Source organism: Pan troglodytes, chromosome 7 (genome assembly GCF_028858775.2).
Source record: "Pan troglodytes isolate AG18354 chromosome 7, NHGRI_mPanTro3-v2.0_pri, whole genome shotgun sequence".
Classification (NCBI taxonomy): Eukaryota; Metazoa; Chordata; class Mammalia; order Primates; family Hominidae; genus Pan; species Pan troglodytes.
In genome coordinates, this window is record NC_072405.2 from 40,508,978 (window position 1) to 40,529,510 (window position 20,533).

Consider the following 20,533-nt stretch of genomic DNA (forward strand, 5'->3'; position numbering starts at 1 on the left):
ACTGGTTCTCAGTAGGGGTGGGACAGCTCCCAAAAGGGGGTCTTTGGGAATTTGTGGTGGGTTTTTGGTAGTCACAATGTTAAGAGGTACTATAATAGCTATTTAGATGGCAGAGTTAGGATTTCCTGTTTCTTTTTCTTTTTGGTATACCTCATGACTATGTAGTCTCCCCAATATATTCACATGGGTGAGAATCCTATTCGTAATGATTGAACTCAAATATAACTCCATTTACAGATAAACATGCACAAAATTTTCATGGTTTTAATACACTGAATTTTCCAAGGGTGTGTGAAATTGCTGTACATATTGACAGAAGATTGTTGTTTGATTTGGTTAAGAACTTCTTCTTATTATTATTATTATACTTTAAGTTTTAGGGTACATGTGCATAATGTGCAGGTTACTTACATATGTATACATGTGCCATGCTGGTGTGCTGCACCCATTAACTCGTCATTTAGCATTAGGTATATCTCCCAATGCTATCCCTCCCCCCTCCCCCCACCCCACAACAGTCCCCAGAGTGTGATGTTCCCCTTCCTGTGTCCATGTGTTCTCATTGTTCAATTCCCACCTGTGAGTGAGAACACATGGTGTTTGGTTTTTTGTCTTTGCGATAGTTTACTGAGAATGATGATTTCCATTTTCATCCATGTCCCTACAAAGGACATAAGAAAATGTGGCACATATACACCATGGAATACTATGCAGCCGTAAAAAATGAAGAACTTTTTTAAGAGTTATTTTTCACTTTAGAAAATCAGCTAGAGACCACAATGCTGTTTATGGTATTGAAGTCCCCATGAGAATGCACCTGGATCAGTGTACATTTGTAATGATCAGATTCACAGTGATTCCATGTGTAGGTATAAGCTTTTCTCTACTTCACCATGTGTCCTTGTATAGTTATTGATAGGGGTTGGCTGTGTCCCCTCCCAAATCTCATCCTGAACTGTAGCTCTCATAATTCCCATTTGTCATGGGAGGGACCCAATGGGAAGTAATTGAATCATGGGAGCAGGTCTTTCCCCTGCTGTTCTCATGATAGTAAGTCTCATGAGATCTGATGATTTTATAAAGGGGAGTTCCCCTACACAAGTTCTCTCTTGCCTGCCACCATGTAAGATGTGACTTTGCTCCTCATTTGCCTTCTGCCATGAATTTGAGGCCTCCCCAGCCATGTAGAACTGTGAGTCAATTAAACCTCTTTCCTTTATAAATTACCCAGTCTTGGGTATTTCTTCATTAGCAGCGTGAGAACAGACTATAACAGTTATCCTGCATCTTAACATATTTCAATATTATTTATTATATACTTATATATAATAATATAAAAATATTCATTGTGCATTTATATATCATAATATATATAAATATTATGTAATTTTTCATTCTGTCTTATAATTTATTCTAAAAATTATATTTTTAAGTTAATTTATAACTTATTAAGTCAGTGTTTCTTTAGGAAATGTGCCCTCCGTCAAAATTTTATTCTTTTTGGTCTCTTTGCTAGTATGCTACTAGCTAAAGAAAATTCATTCCCACTAATTCTGGATTCTTATAGTTATTCACAACCATGCTGTTAAAGAGACAAGTGAATTACTACCTTCTCAGAGTTGAACTCAAGGGGGAAGTTTGACTATTGGCTGGCAAAATAAAGTAGTGGAAATTTATTTCTTTTGTTCTCAATAAAATAACCTGTGAACCATCCTAAAACTAAAAAAATGAAATTATTTATGAAGAGAAGTTGGATCATTTAAATTCGTTTTCTCTCTTTTCCCTTTATTTCAGAAACCTTCCATAATAAAAACTTGGATATAATGAAATTTTGCATAAATGACATGTGACAACCTAATTTAGTGGAAGCCAGGGAACCTGGTAATACTTTAACTTCAAAGCTCTTCCATTTTATTCCTTCATTACTTTTCCTCCTTTCAAAGCATTCTTTAGCCATGCACCAAGTTCGAACAATGGCGAATCGAATCCTCAGAGCCAAGAACAATGTTCTAATATTTCCATGCAATTAATTGCTACTTCTTGGTGAGCATCCAGTATACTTGATTCTCTCATAGAAGATTCTCCAAGCCTGACACTCGGTTGAAGTCTGAGGACTTCACTGAGGACAAAGAGGGATCAAATCTTCCCAACAAACAGTGAACTCACCATGCAAACTGAATAGAATCCCCTAATCAATAAATCACTAAATATTTATGGAGCCCCGAAATCATATTGTGACAAGATTTTTCAAAAAAAAAAAAATGTAGAAACTAAGTTATGATACAATCACATGTCAGGAAGGTATATTGGAGTAGTACTTGTCCAGGACTCCACTGATACCCCCTTGTGCTCCCTATGTCATTTTGATGTACCAGGCCATTCACTGTATCTATAACGTGAATTTTTGCCCCTATTTTCAATGTCCCCCATCCTATTAGCTTTTCCTTTCCAGTAAACTTCTCCAAACCCTTCCTCAGTGTTTCAAAGGCAACAAAAGTTATCACAACAAAAGTAACTAGTATTTCTTGAGTGTTCACAATGGGCTGGACAAGCAAAGTGCTTTACCTGCATTGCCTCAGTTAATTCTCTTAATAACCTATGACATCAGCTCTATTATTAACCTCATTATACACATGGGAAAATAGACACTACTATGGGTTGAATATGCCCCCTCCAAAATTATGTTGAAACTAAATCCCTATTTTGCAGTATTAAGAGGCAGGGCCTTTTTGAGTGGCCAGCCTTCATGAGTGGATTAGGGCCTCATGAAGGGGCTGGAGAAAACTAACTTAGGCCCTTTTTGCCTTTCCATCTTCCAACATGTGAGGACATAGCATTTGCACCTTCTACCATGTGAGAACACAGCAAGAAGGCCCTCACCAGACACCAAACGTGCTGGTGCCTTGATCTTTGACTTCTTAGTCTCAGAACTGTGAGAAGTAAATGTATATTATTTGTAGTTACCCAGTCTATGGTATTGTGTTATAGCAACATGAAGCCAGACAGAAAAATTTACAGTTTTCATCACTTGGCAGAGGTCACATAACAGGTCGATTTGATTCTCAAGCCGTCTTTACTATTATGCTTACTTGGCTTTTATCTCTGTAGACTTTAATTGCTGAGTTATCTTTCCCTGAGTCATTGCTCCTTCAAATCTCAGTCTTTAGGAATCACTTCTGTAATCTGCTGATTAATTATGCATATATCATAAAAGTTATTTAATCCAGCTGCTGTCCAGAGTCAATATCACTATCCTACTCAAAAATCTGCAACAATCTACCATGAAAAATCAATTCCAAACTCCTTAGTCTGACATTAAACAGCCTGATAATCTGATCCAATCCAGCCTCTCTGCTTCTACCTATCTTGTTTACCTGTTTGTTGATTCTTATTCAATTGCTTCCTTGATGGAGGACTTTCCCACCCACTCCATCACTACCTCTTGTTTCTGTCTGCACACATCATTTCCCCAAGTCTTTTGATAAGAAAGATCTCCTTTTTACAACTATTTCTCTGCTCTCTCCTCTCCAACATATCTTCCTGACATGTGATTGTATCATAACTTAGTTTCCACATTTTTTTGAAAAACCTTGTCACAATATGATTTTGGGGCTCCATAAATATTTTGTAATTTATTGATTAGGGGATTCTATTCAGTTTGCATGTGGAGTTCACTGTTTGTTGGGAAGATGTGATCCCTCTTTTCTCTATGCTTCCATCATGACCTGGATATACTTCTAGTATGGCCCTTTCTAATTCTTCACATGCATGCCTTCACTGGACTGCAGACTCCAAGGCAGGGGCCATGCAGTATTCATCTTTGTGTCTTTCCAGTTACTCCACAACAATTTATTGAGTGAATAAAGAAAATGCTGAGAAACGAACTCAAGAGGTTTTGTAGATTTAATACCATTGCTCTGGGTATCGCAAAAGATAATGGCTATTAATGAATTAGTACCCCACTTCCCACCACCTCACCCTGTTGACATAGTATGATAGAATGTGTAACCACTTAATCTACCTTAAGATGCTATTGGGCAACAACAATGTCTTGACTTTAGGGGCTGGAAATCAAATAGTATATAATGTCCAATTGCTCTTGTTTGGGGCAGAGAGCAGAGATTTAAGAAACAAGGATACAATAAAATGAAATTTGGCTGCAGTACAAGGTTAATGTCTCTCCTCACCTCCCAAAGAGTACCAAGGGATCATTCATTGTCACAGCTGTTGGGGTTTAGAGCTTTCTTCTCATCCAAATGCCAGTACTTTCCACAAAAAGCTCTTCCCCAGGGATGCCCTAATAAGCCAGTGTGTCCTGTATAGGTGAGACTTGCCCTGGCTGTCTCTATCCAAGTGGTGACATAAGCTCATCTAAAGCCCTTCATTAATGCAAACAATGACCCAGCCCATGGTGGCATTGATTCTTGAAGCTGAAGACTTGGAGAAGGAGCCTGATTTTCCATCACACTGATTGTTGTTTTCAGTAAGATGTTTAGCTTTTCAATTTTCTCTCTGCCAAATACAAATTACTGTATTTCCAACATCCCAGAGTCTTAGCTGTGCATTGCCAGCTTCCACTGCTTCTCCTTAATTAACAAACAGCTGTAGAAGACCTTCTCAACTGACATGGGGGGAAGAGCTCTAAGGAAGATATGGACTATGTCTCATATCTTCAAATCCTCCACAGTCATCTCCTGTTAGGTCACCAAGAAGAAATGCCCAGTGGAGACACTTCAGTTCAATGAAAAGTTTATGACTAGTTGGGTTTGGTCTCCATTTTGTATTAATGTAGTTGGGTTCAGTCTCCAATCTGTATGTATGTAGTTTCCTATCCCAGAGAGCAGGACAAGACCATATAAGCTCTATTTATGTTTCCTTTGACTCTTTAGCTGAAAGCCTAGGATGTAGGACAAGTGGCTAACCTGTTTTAGAACTTTCTTCCTAGGCTAACATTCTGAACTTGGCCTTGTGGATTTTACCTCTTAAACTGCACCAAAAACCATGGAAACAAAGGGCTTACAGCAGTGTTAGCCTAATCTGAGCCCTCTATACCTTCCTATACTGTGGCCACAGCAGTAAAGCTACATGGTCTTGCAAAAGACCTTCCAAGAGAAGGTTGGCTACAGACCTTGCTTATCACACCATGAACCTGAGGAGGAAAGAAAATACTCACAAATAGTTTAGCCCCTTTCATAAATTGTTGGTCCTTAATCCATTTTTGAACCCTACTCTGTTGGGTGGAATGTGTGTGTATATGCACGTGTGTGTGTGTGTGTGTGTTTAGAAATTCAAAAAAAAATGAGGAGATCTTGGTCTTCCATAGAGGGAAGACTGCATTATCAATAGAGTCTTTCTTAGCAGAGGATGAAGGCTCCTGTAGCTCCTAATCTTCCCATTTGTGCACAAATACATGAACTCTGATTAGGTTGAAATCAGGAAGACACTCTTTTCCTGCTTAGTGGCCACATCTAGAGCTAACAACATTATCAGTGGGATGGTGATTCATGGTTTAAGAACATACCCTCTCCATTCCAGCTACTTGGGAAGCTGAGGTAAAAGGATCGCTTGAGCCCAGAGTTTAAGACTGTAGTGTGCCATGGTAACACGTAACTAGCCACTGTACTCTAGCCTGAGCAACATAGTTAGACCCCATTTCTTAAAAACAAAACAAAAACATCCTTCTCCTCTTCTCCTCCCCCAGCAATTCTGGATGGCTCATCTAATAAAGTACATATATTTTACCTAATATAGTCAAATGTAATGACACAATAAGATTATTATTATTCTCCAATCCCTGCCCTGCAACGTATTTGGCTGAACATTTTTGGCTGCACCATTTTTGGCTGAAGAGAATGAGATTTCTTCCTCCCTGAACCTGGGAACTAACATGAGGTGTTTTCTTCCACTTGGTGGAGCTGTGGACATGTGTGCTTGCGGAGAAAAAGAAGAGTCCCAGCAGGCCCTCTACTCCAGCTGTTGGAGATTGAGCTTTCCAGTGCATTATCCTGGCTTTATGCAGTGATGCCTTCCCCCTGATGGCAGTAAAATTTTAATTAGAGGGCAATGTGCATTCCTATATAATGGAGTGCACACATGGCAGGAAGTTAACAGGACACGTTTGCAGTTCCAGTTTCATTGTCAACCAGCTGTGTGATTCCTGGCAATTTGCTTTATTTTGTTGTGTCACAGTTCTTGACTAGGTAAACTGGAGAGTCATCTCTGGTCTACTTTCCTCTTCAGTTTGGTGGAAGTTTCACGTAAAATTACATGTGAAAGTCCTTGAGAATTGAAACAATGGGCAAATCCATAGCAGAATGCTTGTTGAAATCTATCAGCTTTCCCAAGGTGCAGGCTGCCCATGTTTAGTCTTTCTCACTTTCCAATCCATTTTCCACACTGCAGCCAGCGTGTTTTTTCTCAATGGAAATCTGATCATATCAACCTCTTTTTAAAAAAAAATCCTAAATATCTTCTCCCTCCCACAGGATAAAAATCACAATTCCTTAAGAAACTGTCAAAGCCTTCCTAATCTGTGCCTTTTATCTCTGACCATTGGTATCTTTCTTCTGATAGGATAACAGTTCATTGAATGTTCAAGCCTTCTCTTTTGCTTTTCAGAGCTTGGCCATGTGGTTTTCTCGTGTCTGAAACAAGCTTCCCCCATTCCTTTCTAGGCTAACTCCTACTCATCCTCCAAATTTCAGCACAAAGTCACTTACAGTGGGAATGCTTCCATGGCCCTCTATTAGCAGCCTCTGATTTATGCTCCCACAATAGTCGGTTCTGCCTCTGGACCATGTTTTATCCTATTGTTTTTCTTCCATAAGAGCACAGTCATAATCTGTATAACCCAGTGTTGTAACTCTGGCAGCTAGCACAATCTCAGGTTCATAAAAAGAGCTCAACAAATATTTGTTGAATGACCAATTAGATGGCATATTCATTTCCTAGGGCTTCTATAACTAACGCTAGCGTGGTGCCTTAGAACAACAGAAATTTATCCTGTCGTACTTCTAGAGGGTGGGGGTCTGAAATCAAGGTGTTGTCAGGGCTGTGCTTCCTCTCATATTCTACACAGAATCTTCTCTTGCTTCTTTGGTGGCGATCAGTCCTTCGCATGCTGTGGCTTGCTGCTACATCACTCTAATCTCTGCCTTTGTTGTCATATGGCATTCCTCCTGCATGTCTCTATTTGCACATGGCATTTTCTTCTTATAAGGAAACCAATCCTATTGGATTAGAGCCTATCCTAATGGCCTCATCTTAACTTGATTACATCTGCAAAGACTCTATTTCCAAATAACGCTACATTCACAGATACTGGAGGTTAGGACTTTAACATATCTTTTGGAGGAGGATACAGATCAATAACAGATTGCTAAACCAATTAACTAATTACTAATTAATATAAATTATGGGTGGAAAAAGCTTCCCCAGATCATGATAAAAAGCTGTGTCGATCTAATCAACGTGCTTGCTTAAATAAGGCACATGTATAATATATATGCATGCATCTGTGTATATATACATATGTACACATGCATTAATTATGTTGTACAAAAACCCCAAAGGCTATTTATCCCAAATAGGAAATATTGTGTGGTTTGTCTAAAGCACTTTAAAGACATCTGCCTTTTTCATATGTAAATTTCTTGGATGACAAGAGATTACTTCTTTGCTAGCTTTTAAAACACTAAATTATGATAATCCATCACCAAATAAACTATAAGCTTCTATCATTTAAAAAAGTAAGAACTCTGAGGTTAGTGGTAGTTTTTAGTTGCCATTGAAAGACGGCAGTTTAACATCATCGTTTATTCAGATTTCCAAATTAAGGAGATCTCTGTGGTTAGACATTCCTTTCGTTATCACTCTCCTTTTCTTCAGGCCTGTCATTTGTCCATTGATGTCTTTTCCTTCCAAATGATTCACGTACACATTAGGTCTTTTCCCTAAGCCTCAGATTATGAAAAGCAAAGCTACATGAAAAAAAGCAAATGATTGCTAAATTATGTCCTAATTTCTAGCATTCAGCGGTGCTAAAATGAAGCAGAGAATTTCACAAAATTCTCAGATAAAGTATATTTTTACCAACTAACATTGGGTAAAAGGAACTGAGATAGAGATTTATTTTTATTATTATTAATAACTTTGAAAGTGGTGCATTTGGGAAACTACTTACTAATGTTCATTGGAATTGGTGGTAATACTGAGGTCAGGATTTAATTCCAGGCATTACCCAAAGTCCGTGTTTGCCTTGTTTCAAGCCTAGAGTTCTTAAAACAATCCCTGCAAGGAACCAGGCATAAATTATCTTTCAGATTGGTGGGCGTAGGAATCTATACTGCAAGCTAACTGTGCTGAAATAGACATTTTAGAGGATGTGAATGTCTATCTCAGACAAAGGAGATTACAGGTTATTAACCAAGGCACTTTTCAAATCCCATCCCTTTGGGCTTTCTTACTTAGAGTTTCAGATTCATTTAGCCAAATACCAGCCTTATCCCTTCCCTAATTTTCCTAAATATTTGTGGCTGAATATACTTTTAGCTTTAGGAGTGCAGAAGACTTTGAGGGAAGGAAGGCAGGGTTGAAAAAGGATGAGTTTCAGGTCATTGCATTGCTTCAAGGCAGTTTGCAGCTTGCATTCATATTTTTAAAGTCTAAATTACAGCCCTTTAACACCAACTATCTTGGGCATACATGTGTGTAGAAGCATACCACCATATGGCAAAAGGCAGAGTTGCTAAAACCATAAATAACAAAGAGGAAGGTTAATTAGCAAATTAATTAACTGAATTCTATACAAGGTACTAACAATACCTTAATTTCCAGATACATTTGTTATCAAAAATGTCTACCTTAATAAAGCTGTGGGGACTTACTAAGTGTATTTGCTGGGCATGGTTCCCAGTTATGAAATATTAATATCTTGAAAAATAAAACATGCTTATGAAAATGCAGTTATGCTCTCATTTTCAGAGGAATATGTAAGTGAGGAATAATATAGAAATCCTTAAACAACTGGAAATTCAGACTAAAATGAAGTAGATTGTAGTTTTGTCATTGCATGTTCTGCTCATACTAAAGCACCTATCCTCCCACTTTACCTTCTTTAAACTGCAGGGCAGAGAGTTATATTTTTCATCTTCATGTTGAGTAGAAAATCCATGAAAATCTAATACCCAGTTATCACTCAAGTGTGACAAATAGAAAGGAGCTTCAGAATAGGATCTTCAGTTCTACCAAATGTCTCTGCCTAATTACATCAATATCCATGTTGGTGAGTGTACAAACCTGTGGCTAATTATATTTTCACTTCTTCTAAGGGTAGGTACACTAATGTGTGATCCCACAGAAAAGGGCATGAAAGTAAATTAAAGGTGTGTGCCATGTATATTAATGCCTTTGTGGTTATTATTGCTATTGTCTTACTCCCATGGATATTGGAGGATTGTTGATAAGACACTTAAATGTTGATAAGGCACCTAATGAGTATCCTGTGTGATAGGAGTAGTATACAATGATAATCATTTCCTTCTTTGTGCATTAGTATTGACATAGCCACTAATCAGGAACTGTAAACTCTAAACTTGTATCTGCAGCCCTCTTATTAAAAAGATTCCTGGATTTTTTTCCCTAAGCTAGAAACAGACAGACAAACAAAAACAATGATTAAAGGGCACTAAAAGATATATTTAAAGGCAGAGTTTTTTTTCCTATGTGTATAAGATTCAAATTAAATTCCTCTTTTTGGCTATTTGGACAGTTTTGGCAATTGGGCTGAAGCCACTATGTTTTTGTCATAACAGGTCAAGGATTGCTTACTCATGTTTGAGAAGCAATAATGATATGGCAAGAGAGAGGTAAGGGACTACAATGGGAGGCTTATTAGGAATTGTGCATGCCTCTTTCATGTGTGTTGTCTCCAAGCTAACCTTGTGAGGTACGAATTATGACTTCTTCCTGAAGGAGAAAAGCAAGTTTTAGATTAAGTGCCTGACATTCTGATGTCATAAAAAGACTGAAATAAGCAACATTTTAGCACAACATTTGAACAGCCCTTTTCTTAAGGATAAGCTCTTTGCTCTACACCATACTAATTTCCAAAAAGGTGTGAGATTGACATATGAAACTTGTACCTTTATATAAATGTGAATGCAGCAAGCCAGAGAACAGAATGTTCTGTAGCCCAGGCAAGAGGCAGAGGAAATACCCAGTGACAGATCTACTTGGCCCTCGACTAAAGGGGTGCTGTAACTTTAAAATACTAATAAATATTTAGCTTGGCTTTTTCTTTCCTATTTGCTAAGTCCTGTCTTGATTCTCTGGCTAAGGGGTGTAAGAAAGTGGCTGTTTATGATAAATAGTTGTGTTTGTGTGTGAATGGATGGAAGAACACATCTGAGATAATATAGTGTTTACTGCTTTGCCATTAGCACAATGGGCTGTCTTTACGGAATATAATGTTTAAATCTATGCACCAGTGCACTTTCAAATAGAGAATTCGCTTCCTGTTTTCACTTAAAACTCTCTTTTTATTTTAATTAACGAAAAAGCAGTTTAATCATCCATCTTTGCAGCTAAGGAAGTTTTACAGGCTTATAATACTGTCAGATTCTGCAGTATGTAAATGAGAAATAGACACTGTTGGGGAAGAAATTGGCCAGTCTTCCTTCCTTCCTTCCTTTCTTCCTTCCTTCTTTCCTTCCCACTCCTCCCCCCTTTCCCCCCACTCTCTCTCTCTTTCTTCCTATGAAGAGACTAGGAAGCTAGGACGTTTCATTGATGGTGTGTGATTTCACAAGCTGGATTTTATTTCAGAACACCTGTCAAATTCAGAGCTGTCTGAAGCTTCTCCAACATCATTACCCCAGGGCTCCCAGTTCTATGCACATGTTTTTATAATGGCAGGAAAAATAATTCATATACGCATTTGTGTGTTAGAATCAGTGGTGTGCTGGTGTAACAATCAGCTCCTAGAGGGTGAGGCAGGGTGGGTAGGGGATGTTTAGAAAAAGTGGGTATGGAGAAGTCCCTGAATTCTAGTTTTTGCCAAATTCTGTGATGCAAATACTCCCACCACAGCCAATTTCAAGGTTATTTTTCCCAACTACATTTCATCAGGGCCATACAAGATGTTACAAGGAAGAAAATGACAGGAACCCATGTGGTTCAACTGATACTCACTCAGGAGCTGAGATAGCATTTCATTTATGCAATTCAAATAGCTATTGGTTTGGATACCTTAGTATTGTTTCTTCCAAGAAATATTTTCATTCTTTCCTAAAGGGATAATAATAGACATTCATGACCTAATTTAGGAGATAATCATTTTTTATTTTATCACTCATTATTAATGCTTCATATGAAAACTAGATTTCTGAAAAGGCCCATGGATTTTACATCTATTATATCATCTCCTGTTGGTTTGAGAATGAAATGTTTGTTTTGCTAATATGTTTTTCTGATTAAGAAATGGAGGCAGCAGGCTATTAAAAGTTTTTCTCAAGGCAATAAATTGGTAGACTAGATATCGTCAAATTAAAAAGTAGTCATTTCTTAGGCCTGTTCACAGATTATTCAAAAATGGGTTAAAGCACAGGTTGAAAATATTTTTATGGGCCACAGGATAATTTAAGTGATTATTTTTCAGCCACTTTTTTTTGGAAAACATATATTAGCTAATGTCTGTAACTTTATTAATTTAAAAACAAAAGTCCAGATAAAAGAATTTTACACTCTGCCAAGGAGTGGTGCCCAGCTTATAGGTGGTTGGTTCTGCATCTTACATTTTGTTACTTGTAAGGTCTACGAAGAAAGGACTCCCTTTTCTGCCCTGTTCACTGTCAAAATTTCAGTCTTTACAGCATGAAGACTCTACATATAGAAGACACTAAAAATTTTTTTAAATATATGAATGAAGCAGTTAATTTAAGGCAGCAAGGTCAAGCTTATACATTATTTCTGTAACATTGTTTAATTTTAAGTATAATTGCTTATTAAGTAGATAGGATGCTTAGAAACTATATTTACCGGGAAGTGGCTTAAAAATTTCCCTATAGACAAAAAATATAATTTGAAGTAGTTCATCTTCAAAATAAAGGCCTCCAGATGGCCAGATACCTTTCATGTACATGCATCAATTAGACTGTACCAGAAGATAATAAAAAGAATCCTATTGTTTTAATTATCTCTTTTATTCTCCAAGGAACCCCTATTCCTGCCAATTCTTACAGACGTTATTAAGGCATTAAGTTAGTTTTTCATTCATTTATTTAAAAAATATTTATCATGCCAAGTACTATTTAAATGGTGGAGATACCAAAGTGAATGAGACACCTAGTTCTCAAGGAGCTCACATTCGTGAGAAATTAAGTTCACACATGCAAGATATACCAGATATTAATAAGTATTACTCAGATCATTAAAGTAGAATGAGGCCAGGCACAGTGGTTCATGCCTGTAATCCTAGTGCCTTTTAGAGGCTAAGGTGGGAGGATAGTTTGAGCCCAGGAGTTCCAGGATACAGTGAGCTATGATCACTCCACTGCACTCCAGCCTGGGTGATAGAGTGAGACCCTGTCTCTAAAGAAACAAACAAACAAAAAGTAGAAAGATTTGACCTGAGAATAACTAGATAGCTATTTTAGATCAGGTATTCATGAATAAAATAACACTTAAAGTGAGATCTGAATGACAGAAAAGCCATGCAAAAATCAAGGAGTAGGGTGTGCAGATTTCACAGGTGGCAAATACCTAACATGATGATGCTAAAGTCAGCATGAACCTCCTTCTGTTTGTTGAACAGACCACAGGCTGGAGAAGAAAAGGTAGGAAGAAGGCTGGTATAAGATGAGGGTGAAGAGAGAACCAAGGCCAGATCATGGGAGCTTTATAGCCAGGCTAAGGTGTTTACGTTTAATTCTAAATATAGCAGAATACATTGGAGAAGACTATGCTGAGGAATAATGTGACTTGACTTAAATTTTTAAAAGACTACCTAACTGTGTATGGAAAATGAATTGCATGGGACAAGGATGGAAACTAGTTCGGAGATGAGTTAGAAGATTATTATAGGAGTCCTTGTGGGAAGTGTTGGTGACTGGTGGAGGGTAGTGGTGGTAGTGAAGATGCATAGGAGTTTCTGAGCTGGTTTTGGAGGTAGAGGAGGCAAGATTTGTTAAAGAACTGGCTTAGCAGGGTGGGCGCAAAGGAAATACAGAATTAAAGGATAATTCCAAAGGTTCCAACCTGAGCAACTAAGTAGAGGCTGGCATTTACTAAGATGGGTGAGATTGAGAGAAGGGGAGTATCAGGAGGCAAGATTACTTGTTATTTTTTAGCCATGTTTACATTTTTTTGAGATATCTTCTGAGTATCTGAGAAGAAATTTCAAGTGGGCAATTTGTTGGACAAGTTTTTGGTTCATGGGAAAAATTAGGACATGGATGCAATTTTGTGAGCCTGTAACACACAGCTAGTATTTAGAGCTAAGGGTCTATATGAAATCACCTAAATAGTACTTATAGATATGAAAGAGAAGGACAGAGCCCAGGGGTACTCTTACATTTACAGGTGAGCATAAAAAAGAAATCAAAGGAAACTCTAAAGGATCAAAAGCGAAGTAGAAGAAAACCAAACAGCCATGCGGGAGTGATTGTTGAGATGTTTTGAAAAAGAGAAGGTTGACAGTCATTTAGGAAGGTGAGGAATCAAACACAGTGCAGACGAGGGTGGTGTAGGGAGATCATTCTCTAGGTGCCCTTTGCATTTTTGCTCATCTTACAATCAGAATCACTAACTCTCTTGGTTCAGGGGTTGGAAGATACAGTGGCCTGTTCCAGAGCAAAGGCAGATTCAGTTGCTGTTCAGGATAATGAAGATAATGTCTCCCACTGAGGCAAAGATCAAGAGAGCTTACTGCCCATTATAAAATATTCAGATTCCTTAAGCGCATGGTTCCTCTCCCATAATACAAACCTCTTGCATGTACTGTTGTCACCTGACCCTTTTCATATCACCCTGTGAGGAGTGGGGCCCAGAGAACCTACACAAATGCAAACACTTCAACCACTGCTATTGTCATAAAGTCCGTGGTCTCTGACCCAAAGTCTCATGTCCCCTGCTAGCATCCATGAAACAGTGGCAGGTGAACTTTGAAAACAGGATAGGCTAAAATCTCAGATCCTTCACTACTCTTCACAGATAGTAGGCCATTATGATGGTCTACTTGAGCTCTGTTGTTGTGGTGGCATATCTTTCTGTACCGATATTCAGTTGGTTTGATGCAAGCATGGTACAGGTAGATGGGTTTATGCTTTAGATATTTAATAAGAATGCCTTAACGCATGATCATATGTCTTCTTTCTTCACTGACAATGGCACCCCGCTAATGGAGTGTGCAAATCCAGGAAGACCAGTGTTTGAACGTTGTGGGGTAAAGTGCCGATAGGTAAGCCCGCATATTTAGATATTTCTAAGAGGTTCTAAAATGATGAATACTTTCCTCAATCATTTGTCACAACCAAAGTCTCTATTCTTATGCTTAGATGTCATAATTCATATTAAAGAATTGGGCCTTATGTAACACCTTAATATTAATAGTACTTGGCTAAGCACAGACAATCAACTACACTTAATTAATGAAACTAGTTCTGAATACATTATATACTTTCAGGGTATATAAGGAGGTAATTACATTTTACAGAGGCATATACTCTATATCTGGTTTATTCGATTGTGAATCAATAAACATGGGGTTTTTCTTTAAACATGATTTCTATGATGAATTTTTAATTTAATTGTAGGAAGCTCCTTTACCACTGAGTCACCAGTGTCTTCTTGTATAATATAAAGACATTATGGCCTGGCATGGTGGCTCATGTCTGTAATCCCAGCACTTTGGGAGGCCGAGGCGGGTGGATCACTTGAGGTCACGAGTTCAAGACCAGCCTGGCCAACATGGCGAAACCCTGTCTCTACTAAAAATACAAAAATTAGTCAGGCCTGGTGGTGCATGCCTGTAGTCCTAGCTACTTGGGAGGTTGAGGCAGGAGAATTGCTTGAACCCGAGAGGCCAAGGTTGCAATGAGCCGAGATTGCACCACTGTACTCTAGCCTGGGAGACAGAGTGAGACCCCATCTCAAAAGAAAAAAAATAAATAAAAGACATTAGCCATCTGGAGCAGTTAAGTATATATTTTTCTATAAAGCAATTTAATGTAGATGATATTTTCTCTCTGTGTGTGCACAATTGCATGCATATGTCAAGTGTCGTGAGATTCCAAGTATTTGACGATCTGCTTCTTCTATAGACAGTTGGGTACATAAAAGGAGAGCCATGTGCAAATCCAGTCTCTGGTTCTAGGTTTATACCTCCTCTTCTCCACCTCCGCTTTCCTTGATAACCCCTGATGCACACAGCCAGCCATCCTCATCCCTCGAGATGTGGTTGATTTCTCTCTATTTGGGTTTCAGGAAATTGTTTTTCCTCCCTTCTGAGAGTCTATGCGCTGCTGCAGGCCAGTCAGTATTGATTCAATTCTGGGTGAATCCTCTCTCACTCTTTCCTAAGTGTATATTGTATATGTAGTTCTTCTGCCAAAAGCAGCTTTGTATTAAGATTGTATTAAGATTGAAGTTTTCTTAAATTTGCAAGTCACCTAAAATATATCCTATGTCTGCTGGGATCCTTTTGACGTTGAAGCGTCTTGGAGAAGACAATAGAGGATTTTCCTATGGTGGAAGAATGTTAGGTGTCCTTGTTGGAGAAGAGAGGAAGAGTAGAGAACCCCTTTAAAGCCCTCTTACTGCCTGTTCCTTGCATCTCATCTCTACATATTTAGCAATCACATCTGCTGATTTGGCAAACACTAACAGCAGCTACACAGCGTCAGTGAGGACAATAGTGAGTGGATTTAAACATCAGGGGCGATGTACCAATGCAATAAATAGAATATATCATTGTTTCACTGCAGACAGAATGTCTGTGCTCTCTATGAGGATCTGCATTTAAGCCCAACACCCAAGGAAGGCAAACATCTAAAGCTCAGCATGGGGTCCTTCAAGCAGGGGAATACAAACAAAGCATTTTTCTCCCAAAACACAAGTTTTAGGATTTCATGTCAAAGACATGCTGCCAATCAGAAGACAGCATTCCCCCTTCTTAGAGCTGGAAATGGTAACCAGGACACATTGGTATGCACAATTCTGCTGGCTCAGAGCACACGCAAACTCCTAGGCTGTGACTGGCAGGAGGCTCACAGCGATTTCTTTTTTTTTGAGACAGGGTCTCACTCTGTCGCCCAGACTGGAGTGCGCAGTGGTGCAGTCTTGGCTCACTGCAACCTCAGCTTCCCAGGTTCAAGCAATTATTCTGCCTCAGCCTCCCAAGTAGCTGAGTTTATAGGCGCCCACCACCAAGCGCAGCTAACTTTCTTGTATTTTTTTTAGTAGAAACAGGGTTTCACCATATTGGCCAGGCTGTTTTCAATGTTTTTGAACTCCTGACCTCAAGTGATCCACCCACCTCGGCCTCCCTAGGATTATAGGCATGAGCCACCATGCCCAGCAAGCTCACAGCAATTTTTAATGCAATATGATCAGACCTAATTTTGGCTTTTTGATTTCCTCCCTTAAACCTCAGGCAGGCACTTTTTCAAAAGAGAAATCAATCAATCAATCAGTCAGTCAATCAACAGTGAGTGAATGAATGACTAAATTGTTTGTTTTTAGCATGGCATAAAATAATCCTTAATATTTTGACCTCAAGCAACCATTCTGACCGTATCTTCTTCCATGCTCCTTTGACTGAGTACCCAGGTACATGCAAAGAGTCAAGTTTTCTAGATCACAGCCTTGTCCTCTAATTCAGTACCTTGGTATGAAATCTTTCTTCTTCTATGTCCTTTCTTTGCCAGATGAAATTTCAGTCTTTATTCAAGATCAAGTGCAACTGTCTCTTTGAGGAAAGTCCTTTGACCCCCATTTCTCCCCTTCAGAAGGCAAGCACCTGGGGGAGAAGATCTGCTTAAGGACCTCGTAACTGACAAAGAATGGAATGGGAGCGAGAACTGCCTAGCCATCCCTTCTCCTTGCACAGTCATGAAACAAAGTTGAAAAGGAGCCTGGTTTTACTTGACCAGTCATAAATTACCATAAAATAAAATGAGATATTAGGAACCTTTGATCTCTGAAAAAGTAATATGTGTTGAAAAGAAATATCACTGTTACATATAGACAAATAATATAAATATTTGAGGCATGCATTTAAAATGTAGAGGCCACTTATAGCAGGCATATTAACATGTGCATTTGCTTTTTAAGAAGTATACACACGTGTACCTTTAGCTTTGAAAGGGTAAGATTCAATGCTTGGGAGATGGATGCACTAAAGTCTCAGAAGCCACCACTAAAGGACTTATCCACGTAACCGAAAACAACCTGTACTCCAAAATCAATGAAATAAAATAAAAAGCAAAATAAAAAGGTAAGATTCATGAATAGCAAGTTGAGAATGCATGTTTATACCATGTAGACAATGCATGATAAATTGTTGGCAATAAGACCCTTGTAGCTGACTTTGGGGATACAAAGTAGCTTCTGAAAGAGGTTCCTAATTAGCCCTGCCTGAGGTGACTGCGTAAGGTATTTATCTGTAGCTGGAATGCATTGCCTCAAAGACTTGAGGATTCAGGAGCTATGAGTTTCAAGGCCACAAATGCAGTGGAATAGTAAGGCTTCTTCCCCTGCCTGGCACATTGACCTAACTGATGAGAGGTGCCTTAGGGACCCAGCAGCTATGGCCATTTATGTCTAGTCCCTCACTCTAGAAAGGAATTGCTTGAATACTACAGTGCTGGAGTTTGTAGCCACAATGCTGAAGGTCAGGGCAGTCCTTCATGATGATGCATTTCTGTCAGCCATACTTGCACATCTCTTTAATGTCTGCAGTGTCATTAAACAGTGGTGTATCATTTTTTTTTTTTAATGCAGAGACTAAACTGATACTCAAAACCTATGACAATCTGAATCCTTCCTGCCTATCCAACCTTAGTTTTTCTGCTCGATAATATAAATTCTCCCTTTCAGTCAGGTAGATAGTCCTCCTGTCTTCCTGTCATTCTTGGTTTCTCTTTGTTGCTCATGTCTTCCCCACCTGCTGAAATGCTTTTCTTCTTTCTTTCTTTTTTTTTTCTGAGACAAGACCTCACTCTGTTGCCCATCCTGGAGTGCAGTGGCATAATCACAACTCAATGCAGTCTCAAGCTCCTGGGTCAAGTGATCATCCTTCCTCAGCCTACTGAGTAGCTGGGACTACAGGCATGTGCCACCACATCTGGCTAATTTCTTAATTTTTTTGTAGAGACTGGGTCTTGCTATGCTGCCCAAGCTGGTCTTGAACTCCTGGGCTCAAGTGATCTTCCCACTTCAGCCTCCAAAAGTGCAGGGATTACAGACATGAGCCACCCATGTACCTGGTTTCTCTCTTCTTTTCTAACTAATTAAGTACTTTAAGTCACAACTCAGGGTGACAACCTCCACCTCCATTGACTTCTCCAGAGCATTTCATTTCCTCTTATCCTTTCTCTGCACTTTGTTAGAACTTACATTCTGATTTGTACTGTTGACCTTTGAGCCCTTAAGTTTATGCACCTTCTCTCTCTCTCTCTCGCTCACTCTCTCTCTCTCTATCTCTGTGTCTCTCTCTGTTTCTGTCTCTCTCTTTTTCTCTGTCAATTATTTTATTCTGGTATTTGGTACTTATGAGAAATCTTATTAGTATCCTAAACTCTTTCAAAACAGGAAATGTGTATTTTCCTTCTCATCTAATTCTTAGGAAACTTCATATAGGAATAAAAAATATGTAGTAGTGGATTGACTGGTAAATGAATAAAAGAGGGATTTGAGGTCAGTGGGCTGTTTCAGGACATGACCAAGGAATGTGTTACCAGGGCAGCAACAAGCTTGCTAAGGGGCGATAAAGTAGTCATTGTATGTAACAGAGGAATTTGGGCTCAATGCAGATTTGCCACTAACTCTTTGGCAGTATAGAATTCACTAGAGAAATATTAGTAGGTTAGTTAGTATTCCTAATAAAGAACTGCTAATACCTTATAGAGACATAAGCCATGTTTCTCGTCTTTCGTTTCTGAAATGAAATTTTGGCCAGGGAAACATTTTGCAATATCCCTTTTTGATGTCTACAAATGTGGCATTTGTCAGATGTGAGATAGTTAAGTGTGTGTGTGTGTGTGTGTATATATATACTTTATGTATATATACATATCCTATGTGTGTGGGTGTATATATATATATATATATATATATATATATATATGATGCATGGAGAGATATCTCTCCATGCATCCAAAATATTCACAACTTTTCACTAATATCTGAATAACATTTGAAAAATTGACAACTCTTCTGGCTAAAGATCAGCATACACATTCGTTCCACGGAGACTTGTGCCAAAATCTTGCTCAGCTCAAGGGGTACTGCACAATAAACAATAAGAAACTTTTATAACTCCGACTAATAGAACTCATTGCTTTTCCAGTTTGAAGATAAAGGATGTCTGCTTGCTTTCCATGCCTAATTTTCCTGATGCTGTAAAGCTGTTCAGGAAAGTTCCCACTGCAGGAGTTTTGCTAGTAATCTTCAGCTCCGTGGGAAGCCTTTGGACTCTGTTGCTATCCCTGAAAGTGGCTGTTCTTCTCCATCAGTTTCCTGGGCAAGGGATCGAACCAGCTATTAGTGTCTATTTGCACTGCATGAAAACAAAATTTAATGTAAAGACGCTTATAGCTTGCCTACCCTAAAACCCCAGGAGTCTCATTCTGCCTGACCCTGGACATTTTTTGAACTGATAGAAGGATGGGTATCTGGTGGGTCTCTTCAGTCAGCTCATCTCAGCATGTTGAAAGTCCAAATGACCCTTGCCTGAGGATGGTGAAAGTAATTTGTATGTGTATACATAATCCTGCTTTTTCACTATTTCCAGTCACAGATTGCAGAGATAGTTGACTGTGCTTGTTAGTGTGAGTGTTAATAACTTTGCTATGCTAATTTTTAGACTTCCTATGCTATATGATCTCCCTGAAGAGCATGACAGAGCATTGCTTTGGAAAATCAATATTCGGCGTGATTATTCCTTCTTTCATGTGTAATCAAACTTTGAAGACCACCAATAGGCCAAATCTACAGGCATTAGGTTTCTAAACATATTGTTTAGTCAGGAGAAATTGTGTTTTCTAGCTGAGGTATGCCAACTACTGGTAGGGAGAAAATCTGCCTAGCAAATTGGAAGGGGCCAGAAGCTCAAATGCTATTGAGAACCACTCAACAATTCTTTTTTCTTACACACAGGATTGAAGCACAGAGCAAAAGGAAAATCCAGCTTTGGGATTTGTTCCCTTGAACTTACAAATGATTCATTAGACCAATGACATTGTGAGAATTTGGTCTCTGACAAAGAAATAAATGTTTTAAAAATAGTGCTAATACATAGGTACAAATACAGAATTAT

At 38.7% G+C, this 20,533-nt stretch overlaps 1 long non-coding RNA gene across 1 annotated transcript in view; it reads left to right on the forward strand.

Annotated features, from left to right (window-relative positions):
* Positions 1–17,491, forward strand: part of LOC129135689 (uncharacterized) — a 113,239-nt gene extending 95,748 nt beyond the window's left edge. Inside the window, exons 3-4 of the long non-coding RNA XR_008536693.2 lie at positions 9,127–9,283; positions 16,923–17,491. This is a non-coding gene — a long non-coding RNA (uncharacterized LOC129135689). The remainder of the gene's footprint in view (positions 1–9,126; positions 9,284–16,922) is intronic.
* The last annotated feature ends 3,042 nt before the right edge of the window (positions 17,492–20,533 follow it).